Source organism: Mytilus galloprovincialis, chromosome 8 (assembly GCF_965363235.1).
Source record: "Mytilus galloprovincialis chromosome 8, xbMytGall1.hap1.1, whole genome shotgun sequence".
In the NCBI taxonomy this organism is placed as follows: Eukaryota; Metazoa; Mollusca; class Bivalvia; order Mytilida; family Mytilidae; genus Mytilus; species Mytilus galloprovincialis.
The window spans coordinates 42666884-42683632 of NC_134845.1; the positions used below are offsets into that span (position 1 = coordinate 42666884).

Here is a 16749-nt window from a genome sequence, read left to right on the forward strand (position 1 = left end):
ATAAAATAGAATTGCTGGGTATCGGGTTAGGTTAATTTATTTTTGTTTAATGCAAACTGCTGTTGATATTTAAGGGTTGTACGAATTATTTATCTGCTTTCAGTAGATATTAACAAAATTCGATGTTAATTTAAGAGATATATAAACGGAATTCATTCCGACGAAATCTTTATATAACAGTAATTAAAACAAATCGATCATAGTATTACATTGACATTGCAAAATAGTGCTTGGAATCGGAAGCGACAATGTGTCTCCTTTACAAAATTATTCCCCTATTTTTTTTTTTATTTTTTTTTTTTGATAACTGAAGTAATAGATATAAACATGTATAGCCTGGGGTCCTGGCTAATCTTGTCCTTACGACGCGCAGCTAGATATCGGGCCGGGATACCAGGCTATAAACATGTAATGAGAGAAAGTCTAGATAAAAGCCAAAATGCATTCTTTCAAGGTCGTCGGATCTTTAGGAAAACACGTACAAGATGAGCTTATAAAAAATAAACAGATACCGGATACATAATTGCGTGCGGCCAAGCAGCTGACAAGCTTTTAGTACAATGCCGAACGTCTGATAGCAAAAGTATTCTTTCAAATAAAAATAATGGCTCGCCTTTACTTTTCAAACTTCGCTTCAAAAAATTTGCAAAATTATTTTTTATTATATTAAAAATTTCAAATCGTTCGCTCGCTCTCCCCAATTTTTGGAGTCGAAAAATTCCGTAGATGTTCAACATGAAATTTAATTTTTGTGACCTTATCTATAATTTGTAGACATGTCTTTTTATGAAATAGATGATCGTAACAAACTCATGAATATGATTTACTTGTGGCCAAACCATTAATTACTTGTGAGTAAATTAATTATTTTTGAATATATATAGACAAAAGATCCAGAATTTGTTGTTTATAATACGGCCATCGTGCATGCAAACAAATGGAAGTTTTTAATGACCTTGACTGGCTAAACAGCCCTTGCACGGTCTGTTAATCCGTGCATGCATGACACTTATACGAGCATGTTTGACTTTCATCTTTAAGTTTCTTTATACCAATTAAAGAAATTTCATATCTCTTCTATTGTCATATAGCCAGTCAGATTTTGATTCGTTTATTCAACGGAAAACATCAACGTAATGTGTATAAATGAAATTCATGAGTTTGGTTATGCCGTATGGACAGTTTTACTTAGATGATAAGGATTTGATTTTGTCAGATTTGTCAAGTATGACAAGGAGATGAAGACATATATTACTTAATAATTATTTTAATAACGATGGGAAATGCATGCCCTTTTTTGTTACATATTAACAGAACTAATATGTTAATTGACCCTAAGCTAGTCTTATCATCAAACCCATCACACTGTGCGCAAAACACATCACACTGGGTGCACAACATGCGTCCTAACTGTATTTGTTTCATTTAATAGTCGGGTGGTATGAAACAGTCCATTTGTAAGCAATATTTAATTATTAACACATCATATGTTTGAACAGAAATATTTAAAATTTAAAATTTGTGTTAAAAATCGGGTGTTTCTTTTTATTGAGGAGAATATATCATCGTTTCTGGACGTGGCTATGAACGCACTTGTGGTTGCACCATATACTGACTCGGTGAGTAGAAATTTCAAAAACAATTGGATACAAATAATATCTAAAGTATTATTTATTTTGTATGCGTACGTAACATCTGGGAACCATATATCTAACATATAAATACAGTGTATGTTCCTGGTAACATTTATCACATTTCAACTGAATGCGATATATGGTCGTTATAGTTTTAATTCTCGACTAAGAAGCATCAGATCGATTATTCATGTCATTCATGTCGGATTATATTTTTTAATTAAATTATTTTAAAAAAAACATGTTCACGATTTTGACCGGGCTTTTTTTTTTTTTGGTAAATTTTAATTCAAAGTTGAAATTTTGACTTCATCTTTATATTAAACAAGGAAGACTTCCGGTCAATTCCCCCCCCCCCCCCCGGTCAATTTTTAACCCTTTTTACGTAATGTAAATACATATTATACATTGTATATTTCTTTATATCATATTATTTTACATAAAATTATCTTTAAAATCATTTTCCAGATTTTGATCAGGTTATATGCTTTTATAAATTCGTGAAATTAAGATTTAATTAAGGTTCCAAAACGAATTGCTATGGTCACGCTAAGAGAGACTAATTCCGGTCAACTTTTCGGTGAAAATGCATACCATTTTTTCCGCGTTTTCCACTTCCGTGTTTTAGGCCCTGAGGGCTCCCCTTTTTATACCTGTTACCTAGTCTTTATCTCCCTCCTCTAGCAGGAGCTTCGATTCTAAAGCGTACTTCTTATTTGCACCCTAACCCTTACACACGGGGCACTCATAAAATCAGTTATGCAATATTGTACACGCTCGTATACGTAGTTATTAATATATTAACAGTAACATATATAGAGCACCTTAAGGATGTACTTAGGTGAGGTTAGGTGAAAATTAATAAATTAAGAAATTAAAATTGATACTATAAGTTGGTAGAGCATTCTTGAAGGATGAAAATAAGCTAAAAATATTGATATGTCATGGACCTCCTTTTCGAGATATTTGAGATTTAAAATATGGCGGGAAAAGTCTGACTCGGATTACCTTATATTTGCATTGATATTATTTGGGTCTCAAAACAAAAGAAAGAAAATCAAGAATCTTCTTAAATTTTGGAAAATGACCTTTCATGAGCTATAAAGTCTTGTATGAAAAAATAAATGGGTGTTATGGGACAAAATACCTTGTATTGTATGGAAAAACACCAAGGAGTCCGAACATTTGACACAAATTCCAAAACTTCACCTTAGTACATCCTTAATACCGTTGTATATTTAGGTTAATTAAAGGATTTCAGATCATGAGCAAAGCAATGCAAAATAACATTTAGGTCCATACCTCTTAACATTTTAAGCATTTCACTTATAAAACATTTTTGTCAAATAGAAAAGGGCATAACCCCAATTCCTGCATAAGTAATTTGACATATCAAATTTTCTTTTTTGTTTTATCAAATTGATAAATTGTTATATCAAATAATTATAATCTGTTATATCAAATTGATAATCTATTATATCAAATTGATAATCTATTATATCAATTAAACAGATAATTTGTTATATCAAATTGTAAATAAAGTAAATAAGCACGACGCTAAAAGGCTTCCGTAAAAAATAAATGAAATAAAATATTTTGTCTCTAAAAGTAAAACAAAAATGATTTTTTTAGGTGGAAATGCTAGAAGAAAAGAAAAGGACGAAAGCACACTGACAAGAGAAACGGAAACCAGCCGCCTTAAATGGCCCATCATGCTCATCTGGAAGGAAAAAACACAAAAAAAAGCATCCTCAAAGAATAAAACCAAGCAAAACAGTACTTTAAAAGTTAACAAAGATCTTGGAAAGAAACCAACACATCAGCATAGGAAAATAGTTTCTAAATCAAAAAGAAATGGAAAAAACCGAGCAGCTCAAGAAAAGATTCTGGTAGGAATATAATTATTCTTTTTTTTTATATTTTATATAATGATCTGATTTTTAGCTCACCTGGCCCTATGAGCCAAGTCAACTTTTCTCATCACTAGGTGTTCGTCGTCCGGCGTCTTTCGTCCGTCGTCCGTCAACTTTTACAAAAATCTTCCCTGATGAAACTTCTGAGCCAAAATTTAAGCAAACTTGGCCACAATCAACATTGGGGTATCTAGTTTAAGAAATATGTCCAATGATCTGAACAACCAACCAAGATGACCACCATCGCTAAAAATAGAACAAATGGGGGGGGGGGGGGGGATTTTGGCTTATATCTCTGAATCCAAATCATTTAGATCAAATTTGACAAGAAACAATTGGTTTTCATGTCTAGATCTATCTGTCCTGAAATTTCAGACGATCAGACAAGCTGTAAATTGCTTGGTTTTTGTCCCTGAATAAATAATTTTAAGGACATTTTAGTTATTATCTTGAATATTATTATTGATAGAGATAGAACTGTAAACAGCAATAATGGTCAGCAAAGTAAGATCTACAAATGAGTCAAATGACCAAAATGACTAATTGACCCCATAAGGAGTTATTGCTCTTTAAAGTCAATATATATATATTTTTTTCGAAATCTTTAACAAAAGTCTTCTCCTGAAATAACTGAGACAAATTTAATCAAACTGGCCAAAATCAGCATTTTGGTATATAGTTTTAAAAAAAATGTGTCCGACGACCCTGCTAACCAACCAACATGGCAGACATGGCTAAGAATAGACAATAGGGGGAAATGAAGCTCTTGACTTGTATCTCTGAAATTAAAGCAAAAGTTACAACGGTTGCATTATTTCATGCATCAATTGTAAATAAAAATATCAATGTGAGCAATGGAGCATCTTGTTCTATCTTACAATCACCTTTTACTAAGTGTTCCGAGCGACTGAACCGAACCCATCTGGTTGAGTTGGATTCCTCAATAGATGTCCTCTATACTGTCTGTTTTAGCAGTATTGACTCAACACATGGAAATATTTTGCAATAATACTTCAAAGAAACTGGTCCGTAACGGAAATTCACACTTCATTTACACCTTAAATGCTGGTTTACCTTTCTACAAACACAATTCATATAAATTGATTCCCTACGAAATCAACAGTTGCTGTTATTAAAAAAAGTTACACTTGTTTTTATTTAGATTGATATTTTATAGTGTGTGTTTCTAGGTTGTGATGTTATGCTACTGTTTCTGAAAAGGGAGAAGATTTGGTACCATTAAAACGTTTAAACCATGAATCTGGAATCTGATGTTAAGTGGTTGACGTTTATGTATGTGGTACATTTCTAGTTTTTCTTTCTAATAAGACCACAAAAGAAATTGGGATCGTATAATACTATGATGTTGTCGTCTACGTGGTGGTCGTCGTCCGAAGACACAATGGTTTCCGGACAATAACTTTAGTTTACGTAAAAGGATCTTTATGATTTTTGTTAGAAGGTTCAATATCACAAAAAAAGCCTGTGATAAACTTTGGGCATTAGTGTCCCAACCGTTTAGGAATAAGAGGCCGAAAAGGGTCCTAAACAAGCATTTTTCAAGTTTCAGGATAATAACTTGTGTATGAATATTTCTATTGGTTTGAAATTGTACCAAAATGTTAAATACCACAAATAGAAGGTTAGGATTCTGTTTAGGGGTTATGGGACCAACCATTTAAGAATGAAGGGGTCCAAAACCAGTCTTTTCTAGTTTCCAAATAATAACTTGTGTGTAAGTGTATGGATCTCTCAAAGAGAATGATAAGATTGAGTTTGGGGTTTATTGCCCCAAACATGAAGGAATTAGGGGCAAAAAGGACCAAAAAGAAGAATTTTTCTAGTTTCAGACAATAACTTGTGTTAAAGTATATGGATCTCGCTGAAATTGTACAGTAAGGTTCCAGATGAAATCTTCAATTTGCACACTGACAGTAACGAGCAATAGCTATAGATTTGCAAGATTTTTGACCAAATTTATTTTGTGTCAAAACCTATATTATGTCAAACATTTGACCACATTCCAATTTCAGACAGTACCAAGCTTGAATGTTGTGTCCATACTTGCCCAACTGTTCAGGGTTCGACCTTTGCGGTCGTATAAAGCTGCACCCTGCGGAGCATCTAGTTTATGTTTTTACACTAATAATTTTTGGGCCCTTTATACCTTGCTGTTCGGTGTGAGCCTAAGCTCTGTGTTGAAGACCTTACCTTGACCTATAATGATTTACTTTTATAACTTGTGACGTGGATGGAGCGTTGTCTCATTGTCACTTATACCACATCTTCCTATATTTATTATCATTTTACATTACTGTGTTATTAATGATTCGATTCATGCATAATTTTGATTTTTTTGTCTGTTGTTTCTTACACTTTATCATCTTCGCTTGACAATGGTTACAATGTTATGCCCATTTCAACTACACAGCGATTTCTTTTAAGATGGTACTCTGACTAAAATCTTGTATAGGTTCTAATTGGACGATACAGGATTGCAATTACTTCTTATTGAAAGCTTATCCAATTTGGTGTAAAAAAAATCCAGAAAATCAAAATAACATTTTACAAATTATATAAAATATGTTTAAAAATCTTCACCTCAAGGTCATTAAAATTTACTTTTTTAAGTAACTGAAAGATTACATGTAGTCGATGTTTTAAGCAGCATTTTAATATCACCGTACGTCCTTCAACAATGAGCAAACCCATACCTAATAGTCGATCAGCTATACAAGGCCACGAAATGACAAGTTTAAATCAATTCTAACAAGAAAACCAACGGCCAAATTCATGTACAAAACAATTAACTAAAACAAAATAAAAATATGTATCGCATCAACAAACGACAATCTCTGAATTACAGGCTTCTGACTTGGGACAGGCACATACATACAGAATGTGGCGGGGTTAAAAAGTAAAATCACAAAAATATAAAACTCTGAGGAAAATTCAATCGGGGAGTCCCTAATCACATGACAAAATCAAATGACAAAACACATCAAACGAATGGACAACAACTGTCATATTTCTGACCTGGTACAAGCGTTTTAAGTGTAGAAAATGGTGTATTGAACTTGGTTTTATAGCGCTTAACCTCTCACCTAAACATGTTAGCGGGATCCAAACCTCTCATAACCTGGGAAAGTGGCACAGCAGTACAACATACATTTGTAAGAACGAACTATAAATTCAGTTGAAAAAGCCTAACTCATCAGGTGGATAAATAGAAATACATATAACAAAAACACACTGTGGACGTGGCCGGTTACTTGTATATCCCAGCAACAAAAAAGACGCTATCCATTTTTGCTGCATACCATGTATATGGCTTTGATTGTTATGCAACACGGACATATCTAGTAACAGGAAATACTACCTATTTTTCCTGTATAGTCTTCGATGAGAAAAAATGAAGAATATACCACTGGTACCCTATGGGAATTGCTTTATAGGAATAATATTGTTCTTTTGTAACATTCTTGACCAACGGAAACACTTGCACTCTCTGAAGTGTTGAGGTTTTAAAAATGATTTTGTCCACTAGTATAACATACATTCCTGGAAGCAGGAACCAGAAGGATACGTTGATATTCAAACATTTGCGTGTGAAATTAACATATAGGAACTTCAATTAGTTGATTAAGAACTTTCAAATTGTCACTCATTGTTGTCTTATAATGTTTTTGGGTTTCAGACTTGATGCATAATCACCACATGGCAATCGTTTATCATTTTTTCTACATTCACACATGCTCATTAAACATGTTAAAGACTCTTCGAATCATTTTAATTGAATGCTGCAAGTTACAAATGGGACCAATATAATCATTACCTCACTGATACAAACTTCTATCTTAAACAGCATAGAGTGGAGAGGATGGGACTTGGTCATATCCCTTAGCCAGATTATATAACTTAAAATAAATTTATTTTGTTTTTATGAATATTGGTGTATTATTTGAATTAAGTTCATGCTATTGATACATCTTCATGTTTTAGACAGAGAACATAATTATGCGGTACTTTATTTTTTCAGATAAAAACAAAGGCAACAAAGAAACAGAAACAAAGTACATTCTTGTGTGAACTAATAATACTATTACCAGAGAACTGTAAAAAGAGACAAACTAAGAAATTTCTTAGAACTAATTTTGGTTTTTGAACTTAATATTATGTTTTGTTGATATTGTATTGCAATGCATTTATCTGTTGTAGAATTATTATTTGTGTTCAATTAATTGATCATATTTCATCTTGAAGTGACTTTACATAGTCTCATTACTACTGTTATTACCGGAGAAAGGAATTGCTTTGTTTAACAATATGCCAAAACCAGCTAATAGTAGTGTACTGTTAAACATTCTAGTTAGTGGTTGTAGTGCATAAGGTAACAATTAGTACCTATTTTGTAAAATCACATTCTCTTACTTTTGAAACCTCTATGTTAAAAAAAGTCAAACAAATATGTAAGCTTCAAATCTATGGCCAGCCTCAAATCTGTTTTCTATAGGAATAAAATATACTGTGGGAAAAAAATGACGAAATAAAAAAGATATTCCAAGAAATAACGAAGCCTTTATAGGAAACGAAATGACAATTTTTCACATGGCTATAAATGCACTTGGAAGAAATTTCTTCCAACCAGTATCACTGACAACAAATTTGTACACTAAACAAACAAAAAAATTCTTACGGGTGTAAATGAACTTGGAAGAAATTTCTTCCAAGTAGTGGTGGAGACTTTATACAGAATGGAATGATTTTTTTCTTTCTGCTGTAAAAGTTCTTGGAAGAAATTTCTTCCAAGATTGAGTCTTGAAATGGAGTGACTTATTTGTTTTATAATATAAATACCAAATATAAATATGTTTCTTTGTTTAATATGTTAAAAATTATGTTGAATAATTAATAATGTATTGGCAATTTTTTGTTGTTGCTAAATTCAATTGAAACTTCTGCAGTGCACTGTGGAAATATATTTTATTTAATCTTTAAAGAAATTTCTTACTGTTGTAAAAGTAATTGGAAGAAATTTCTTCCAAGAAGGAACATTGAATAAGTGAACTATCTGTGTTGAACAAATGGACAATAATTTGTAAAAATATTACATGTTTCTATATTTGTTGGAACAAGTTTTGGATGATTTAAATTTACTTGGAAGAAATTTCTTCCAACTTGTCAGGGGATACAAAATGAAGTAAAAAAGTTGAGTTTATGAACTAAAATTGTACGATACTTTATTGGAAATGAAATAAATTTTCTAATTTGTTGGAAGAAATTTCTTCCAAGGAGACGGGAAATTTATATGAACAAAATTTATTGAACAAATTATGGCTTTCCATTTTATTAATTTATAGGTTACTGTTCCTTCATTTCATTGTAATTTGAATGTTTTGTAAATTATGAATAGTAATTTAATATATATATCCAATAAAATTGTCATACTAATGATGTTTTTTTCTCCATGTGTTCCCTTTGCCAGAGAAGAAATTTCTTCTAACACTGTTTATTTGCAAAAAATACTCATCAAAAGCAGAATATTAGCATATGAAATTGCAGAATTAGGAATTTTCACAATAACAGCAAATTTCGACCTGTAAAAAGGACATTCTTGGATTTTCCTTTTTTATTTTGGACTCTCTTAAATGTATAAATGAATGTCAATTTTGAGGTGAGACTCAAATAAAGTATTTGTCTTGTCTTGTCTTGTCTTGTCTATATATAATATAAGGTAAAGTTACCTGGTACCTAATTAGAGATATAAGGTAAAGTTACCTGGTACCTAATTAGAGATATAAGGTAAAGTTACCTGGTACCTAATTAGAGATATAAGGTAAAGTTACCTGGTACCTAATTAGAGATATAAGGTAAAGTTACCTGGTACCTAATTAGAGATATAAGGTAAAGTTACCTGGTACCTAATTAGAGACTAAATGACTAAAATAACATATTTTGCATTAACAACATCTATATTGTTCTTCCACTAATCTCCCATGTAGGAATACCCAGAATAGTAAAATACAAAATGTAGGAATAGCCAGAAGACACCCATTAAGGCTCTTGAATGCTTTTTGTGTTTTTTTTTTTAATTTTATTTTAGTTTAGTTTTGTTGTTTTGCTTTCTGAGTTGATTTTTACTGTCACGTGATAAAAGAGGAGGAAAAAACCAAGTATATAAAAAAGAAGATGTGGTATGATTGCCAATGAGACAACTATCCACAAAAGACCAAAATGACACAGACATTAACAACTATAGGTCACCGTACGGCCTTCAACAATGAGCAAAGCCCATAAAGCATAGTCAGCTGTAAAAGGCCCCGATAAGACAATGTAAAACAATTCAAACGAGAAAACTAACGGCCTTATCTATGTAAAAAAATGAACGAAAAACAAATATGTAACACATAAACAAACGACAACCAAGTGTTCATTCAAAACTTACATTTCGGAAAACAGAACAAGCCGTGACATAAAAAAATATCCCAAAACGACAAAAAGTCGACCAAGTCCATTAAAAAGTATACGTTGACATCTAAAGATTACGCATCCCATCAAAAACTGGCGTAAACTTAGGTACTACGGACGGACAAGCAGTTCCTGCACCACATGTGGTACCCGACGTGTTGCACGTGAAAGTAAAAATCCCGTGATAAGTCTCTTTCTTTGATGCCACAATCGAAGAAGACGAGATTGTTGTAACGGTATTTGTGACGTGGCTATATTGTCATCTGTCATCATTCCGTTACGGTCACTCAACTCTTTATGGCAGCTGTAAAACGTTCGAAAGATTGACTTTAACTTTACAATTTATAACCCTTGTTTGAATCATTTCCTTGTGAGAAACAACCTCGTTCAAGGAAATTGTGATATTTGAAAGGCAAGCTCTGGCTTATCGTATGAATTGGCAGATATATACTACGCCATTGAAATGTTGCGACATAAAAATGAAAAGTTCACAATGGGAGAGCTGAAATCATCCCTTTGGTCGTAAAGTTGAGTTCTCGTCAAACCATCATTGTTAATTTCTAAATCTAAACCGTACATATTTCAAATTGTTTAGCCTAGGAGTTTATCTATGACTTGTTATAGTGTTTAAGCATTTATCTATTAGTAATGTGTATGTTAATCTATTATGTCTAGTTGTATTTTGGATAACAATTGTCGTTGGGTTGCTATATCATGTACGTTACCCGAATTTTCTTTAACTCATACAGTGTTTTTTTTTTACATTAGAATACTGAAAATAAAATCAAATGAAAATTTCTGACTGCATTCACAATGAATACAAAGTAGATGATATATAAAAAAAAGAACGCATTGTACTATTTTAGTAGCATGGTCAAAGTGCCCGCTTTATACTCTTCTGTTATTAAACTTTTTCAATAAATGGTTGGTAACGTCAACATTTTCTTTTATCTATTGACCAATGATAAAGCTGCACATGACTTGTCCTCCAACAAGGTCTATCCAAACGGATTACCCTGAGGAAAATTTGGCATCAAACTTCTCATCATATTATTATTTTGATTTATAGGTGGTGGACATCGGAATTGTTGGATTTTTCTACATTTTTCAGAAGCAACAGGCTCACATATTCCTGAAAAATACAAAATCCTCTTTAAAACGCAAATAATGATCAAAATTGAATACATAAAGAATATTATTGAAACTTAATTACTATTTGCATGCTATTCTTAAGTCTTCTTACAGGCGAATACACTTTGAAGAACTCGATTTGTACATGTTACGTTCGAGAAATTGTTCATTTACTATGTTCATATATTGAAAAAAGTAAATGCAATTTATCATATATTGGAAATAGGAATGCAAATGTTATAAAGACTAAAAAAAATGTATTTCTCAGGAAAAAATAAAAGAAGAATATAAGAGTTTAAACATTTGGTTGGTTTCCTTCTGCTTCCACGATATATGACATCACGCATGAAAAAATATATTTGAGAACTATGAGATCTGTAAGGCATGAAATTCAACCACGATCCCAAGCATAAAGGACAATCCAATAAAGTGAAGTTGAAACTACCACTTCGGAAATTTTATGGACGCAATCACGAGTTATTGAATATCTGTTTCACAGATGACAACGTTTTTGTTCCACTTGTCGTAACTACAATCCCGTCCCCTTTTTTCGAATGTGATCTACCAAAGGCTTATGATCGTGTTTGTAAAAAATGAGCAACACGACGGGTGCCACGTGTGGAGGATAATCTTTAAGCATTTATTAGCAACTGAGATCACCCACAGTTTTTTGGGGTGGTTCGTGTTGCTTTAGTTTTATATGTGGTGTTTTTTGTACTGTAACAGCTGTTGGTCTGTTTGTTAGTGTTTTGTTTAGCCTTGGCGTTGTCAATTTATTTTCAACAGGAGTTTGAATGTCCTTTTGGTATATTTCGCATCTCTTTTGCAAAAGATCGCATACACTTGTACGGATTTTAGTTTCCTTAAAGTTAAGGTATTTATCTAAAAAGTAAGGTAGTCCATATAGGAGCAACTGAAATCACACCCGGTATTTGGTGGGGTTCGTGTTGCTTAGTCTTTAGTTTTCTATGTTGTGTCTTCTGTACTATTGTTTGTCTGTTTGTCTTTTTATTATTTTGTCAGCCATGGCGTTGTCAGTTTATTTTCAATCTATGAGTCTGACTATCCCTCTGGTATCTTCCGCCCCTCTTTTAGAATTAAAATATATCGAAATAGATACCTGGATGACTTTTAGGGTTTCCCATCATAAAAAATTGGTTACTAGTCAAATTAACGTTTAATTCCTCTCCATTGGTCTTGCCATCTCCATCTGAGTCTTGGTAATGAAAAGCTACTGTGTAAATCAATCCTGCTTTCTTGAAATCCTACAAGGAAGTTACATATACAAAATGTATTTAAGGATGTTCGCTGGTCATGTTTTGGAATTTTTGTCAGATTTTCGAAATCCTCTGGTTTTATCCATTTGAATGCCTTAAAAAAATTTGCCCATTGACCCCATTTTTCTTTTATAAATCTTTTACATGTATAATTATAAGCCATTTGTAAAAGTCTTATAAAATCTTATTTATCTTTTAATAGTTCTTGAGACCTTTAACTTGTCAATGATAAAGTTATTAAAAATCAAGAGAGAAAAATTTCCCGCCAAAATTTCAGTGGCTAATATCTCGAAAACAAGCACATTGACATCTTCTATTTTGTTGTTGCAATTTTGATTCCTTAATTAATCCCCTATCAATGTATATGCTAGTGTTATGGAAAGCTAATTATTTAGAAAGTTTCAAACTGAGTAGCGAACTTCCTTAATTTTCGAAAAAGCAAACCAGAACACTTTAGTTTAGTACATTTTCAAAGATTTATCAAAAATTTCTTTTAGTCTTATAGTCTAAATTAGACAGTTGTCGGGAATGCGATCCTAATCTTTTGCCGTGGCAATAGGTCATCAGTTTCTTCAGGACATTTTGTGTCTTTAGTAAAGCTATTGTCTGTAATATATCTAAATAAATGAGTATAATGATCTGCCATTAAGGGCATAGAAAAAATATTGTATTCATATGGAAATTTGAAGAATCGGTTATAGAAAGAAAGTGGACATGTTTATAAATTGTGACTTTGATGGACAGTTGTCTCGTTGGCACTCATACCACATCTTCCTATATCTATGTTACATAGTTTAATACGACATGAGTCATCTGCCCTTGGAACTTAAAAAAAAAAAACCAAGTATGACAGTCGCATATGTTTCTTTTTTTTCTCTCTCTATATTCTCTTTAGTATAATTGATGACTTGATTTTAAAACTGCGAGACAAATACACGTTTACTTGATCTATAAAAGTATATTCATAGTCGTCATGCAAAGATTGATTATAAGTGTTTCTCGTTTTTTATATAGATTAGACCGTTTTATTTTCTTCGTTTGAATGGTTTTTATACTAGTCATTTTTGGGGCCCTTTTATTTATAGCTTGCTGTTCGGGATGAGCAAAGACTCCGTGTTGAAGACCGTACTTTGACCAATAACGGTTTACTTTTACAAATTGTGACTTGGGTGGAGAGTTGTCTCATTGGCATTCATACCACATCTTCTTATATCTATGTAAGAGGTGAATAAACAGTCTTGTTTTCGTTTTTGGAGCAGCTTCGTAAAGGTGTTTTTATGATCCAATAGAATACTTGCAATTACATGGAACCAATGCAAACTATATGATAATATGATTTTGACCTAGCTATTGTCATCACAAGAAAGCAATTAAATCAAGAGTTCCAAATGGTGAAGCTGAAATCATCCCATCGTAAATTTTAACGGACGCCATCACGAATTGGTATGCCGTTATGGAATAGCCGTTTCACAGATGATATCGGATATGTTCCTTTTGTCGTAACTACAAACCCGTTCCCTATTCACGAATATGACCTACCGAATTAGACTATTTACCGGGTTTGAAACAATATGAGCAAAATGACGGGTGTCTCATGTGGAGCAGGATCTGCTTACGGTTCTGGAGCACATTAGATCACCCCCAATTTTTGATGGGTTCGTGTTGCTTAGTCTTTAGTTTTCTATGTTGTGTCTTGTGTACTATTATTTGTCTTTTTCTGTTTTAGCCATGGCGTAGTCAGTTTATTTTCGATCTATGAGTTTGAATGTCCCTCTGGTATTTTTCGCCCCTATTTTGTATTCTTAGTTGAATGTGGTCGTCATGGGAAACTGTTTAAAAACAAATCTTCCTCGGAAACTTACTAGTCAATTGAAACCAAACATTGCCAAAGACATTCAAATGATTTCTAAATATTAAAAACATATGTCCGGAAAACTACAAATATGGTGTTTACAGTATTTATATTAACTTCTGTCAGATTGAAGTATGTGTCCATATCAAACATAGCCGCAATCATGAAATTTTCTTCGGTTTTGGGTAAATGTTCTAAAATCTTCTCCACTGAAACTACTTGGCAAATTTGACCCAAAACTTGTGTTTTCTCTTGACAAGCTTTTATTAATATCGAAGCTAAGTGAAGGGAATGTTCCTTTTTTTTGGCAAATTTGACCAAAAACTTGTGTTTTCTCTTGACAAGCTTTTATTAATATCGAAGCTAAGTGAAGTGAATGTTCCTTTTTTGTTTAAAGTGTTCTTATGCTATGATGACCAACGTTTTGTTACAATGTTCCTAATATAATGATCGTAAGAGAGTTATGATTGTCGATTCTAAAACCTTCACTCCAAAATTGTATCCTCAGTCTAGAATTTTGATTGTTCGACCGTATGACCAAAAAAAAAATCACAAAAAATAGTTTAGTTTTTGGCAAGTTGCCTCACATATTTCAAATGCAGCGAATGTATTTTTTAACCAATAAACGACCAAACTTTTTTTTAAATACGTCTTTTAGGCGAATGCAAGATTCAACTTTTCCCAATGCCTTTAAGATTTTAAATAAAAAAGTCTATTTCAAGAATTATGTCTTAATGTCGTCTCAATGCATGCACTGGTAATACCGATATTTTTCTAGTGCACTCAATGCCTTGGATAAATGCCAAATATTGCAAATGACAAATATGGCCAACCAAGTACAACCGTCCTAACAAATTCATATGATCACGTATCATGATGGGCATGCGCATTTTATTGTTGATTTTTTAAAAGTTTAAAATATCACAGAAAGGAGAACTAAATATTGATCCATATTTGTATCTAAGATAATGGTCAATTGAAAATGTTATCCTTGTGATAACAGAACTTGATGAAATGCAATATGCCATGCAGCGTTCAAAACTAAAAGAAATCTAAAAAAAAAGCCATTACAACGTTACATCATTTCTGTCTTCAATTGCACGTAAACCTTTTTTTTTTAGAAGAAATGTTGATAAATGAGTCCATGAACACTATGTAATTTACTTTTTATATATTGGCGTAAACCGCTCGCATGGCAGCGTATATTTCAACAGCAGAATACAAAAAACTAACTTTTGACGGTGGTGGGCGCATGGAAGGAAACACACAAGAATGAGATAATAATTATGAAGGGAGAAACAAGACTTTGGCAGTCTCAGTATCACAAACGGGACCAGTTTTTTTCTATAAAAGAGCAGTAGTGATTATGATCTTAAACTGGTGCGCTGTTTTGTGAATCTAAGATTCACTATGCAAGTAATTTTAAATAGGAGTGTCCGTAAATCATAGAATGTATCTAAATGGCATAAAAATTAAGAGTTAGGTAGGATTGTCAATAAGACAAAAAAAGATGTTAACAATTATAGGTTACCGTATTACTTTAAACAATGAGCAAAAACCATAGCATATAGTAAGTTATAAATGATATCGGGATGACAAAATGTGAAACGGTTAAAGACAAACACCCACCACCAACAACATCTCATTTAAACCAAATGCAGTCAAAAGAAAATCAACGTTAACAGACAGCTGCTAATAAGGTCATTTCGTTGTCAAAATTTGAATAATATTATTGTGTCACTGAAGTAAACTAGTCTATATCTAATCGTTTTTTAATGGTTTGTATATGTTCCAGACCTTATGATTATGTGGACCGTATGCGTACTTTTTTTTGAAATACTCATACGGTCGAACTGTACGCGTACGGTACGGTCTGCATAATTTTACGAAGTTGGTCAATATATATAAAAGTTTTATTTACTTACTAATCCAAATTGGTTTCTTTCGGTTCCACGTACTGGATGCCAGTGTCCTATGGCATGCCAGATTTGGCCTGGAACACATGGATTTGGTATTTTATCTCCATTTGGTAAGCGACTTTTGAAATTAGGGAAACATTCCGACACGATCCACAAACTTAATATAAATATGAATAATTCAAATCTATAAACTCTTACTTGATTCATGGTCAGAGATTATATACAAGTGAAGATTTCCATCAATTGGAAGATTTAACTTGAGTCATATAATTGTCATTTAGCTGTCATTTTAATGTTACTTTTGATGTATGACGGTATGAAATTTATTTGTACCTTAAGGGAATTTTTATTCTTATTTTTGTTAAGAATAGTGTTAAGGTAAAAAATATTTACAAAATTAAAAAAAATTGAGAAGACGTTTATTATACCATTTAATAGCTGAAGTGATTTAATTTAAATGAATAAATACAAAAACCTTCGCCAATATTTATTCCTACTAAAGGGACCTCTTTTTTTTTTTAACTTTGAACTTGTATGATATGCATGTCAGACTTT

The 16749-nt window shown here is 32.3% G+C and overlaps 2 long non-coding RNA genes across 2 annotated transcripts; one reads left to right on the forward strand and one right to left on the reverse strand.

The window, feature by feature from the left end:
- The first annotated feature begins 1405 nt into the window (after positions 1–1405).
- Positions 1406–8998, forward strand: LOC143043294 (uncharacterized). The gene is made up of 3 exons (XR_012968296.1): positions 1406–1619; positions 3267–3523; positions 7587–8998. It is a non-coding gene; the product is annotated as an uncharacterized LOC143043294 (long non-coding RNA).
- Positions 8999–10863: 1865 nt separating this feature from the next.
- Positions 10864–16338, reverse strand: LOC143043295 (uncharacterized). The gene is made up of 3 exons (XR_012968297.1): positions 16201–16338; positions 12267–12411; positions 10864–11147 (listed from the first exon to the last, which is right to left on the reverse strand). It is a non-coding gene; the product is annotated as an uncharacterized LOC143043295 (long non-coding RNA).
- Between the last annotated feature and the right edge of the window lie 411 nt (positions 16339–16749).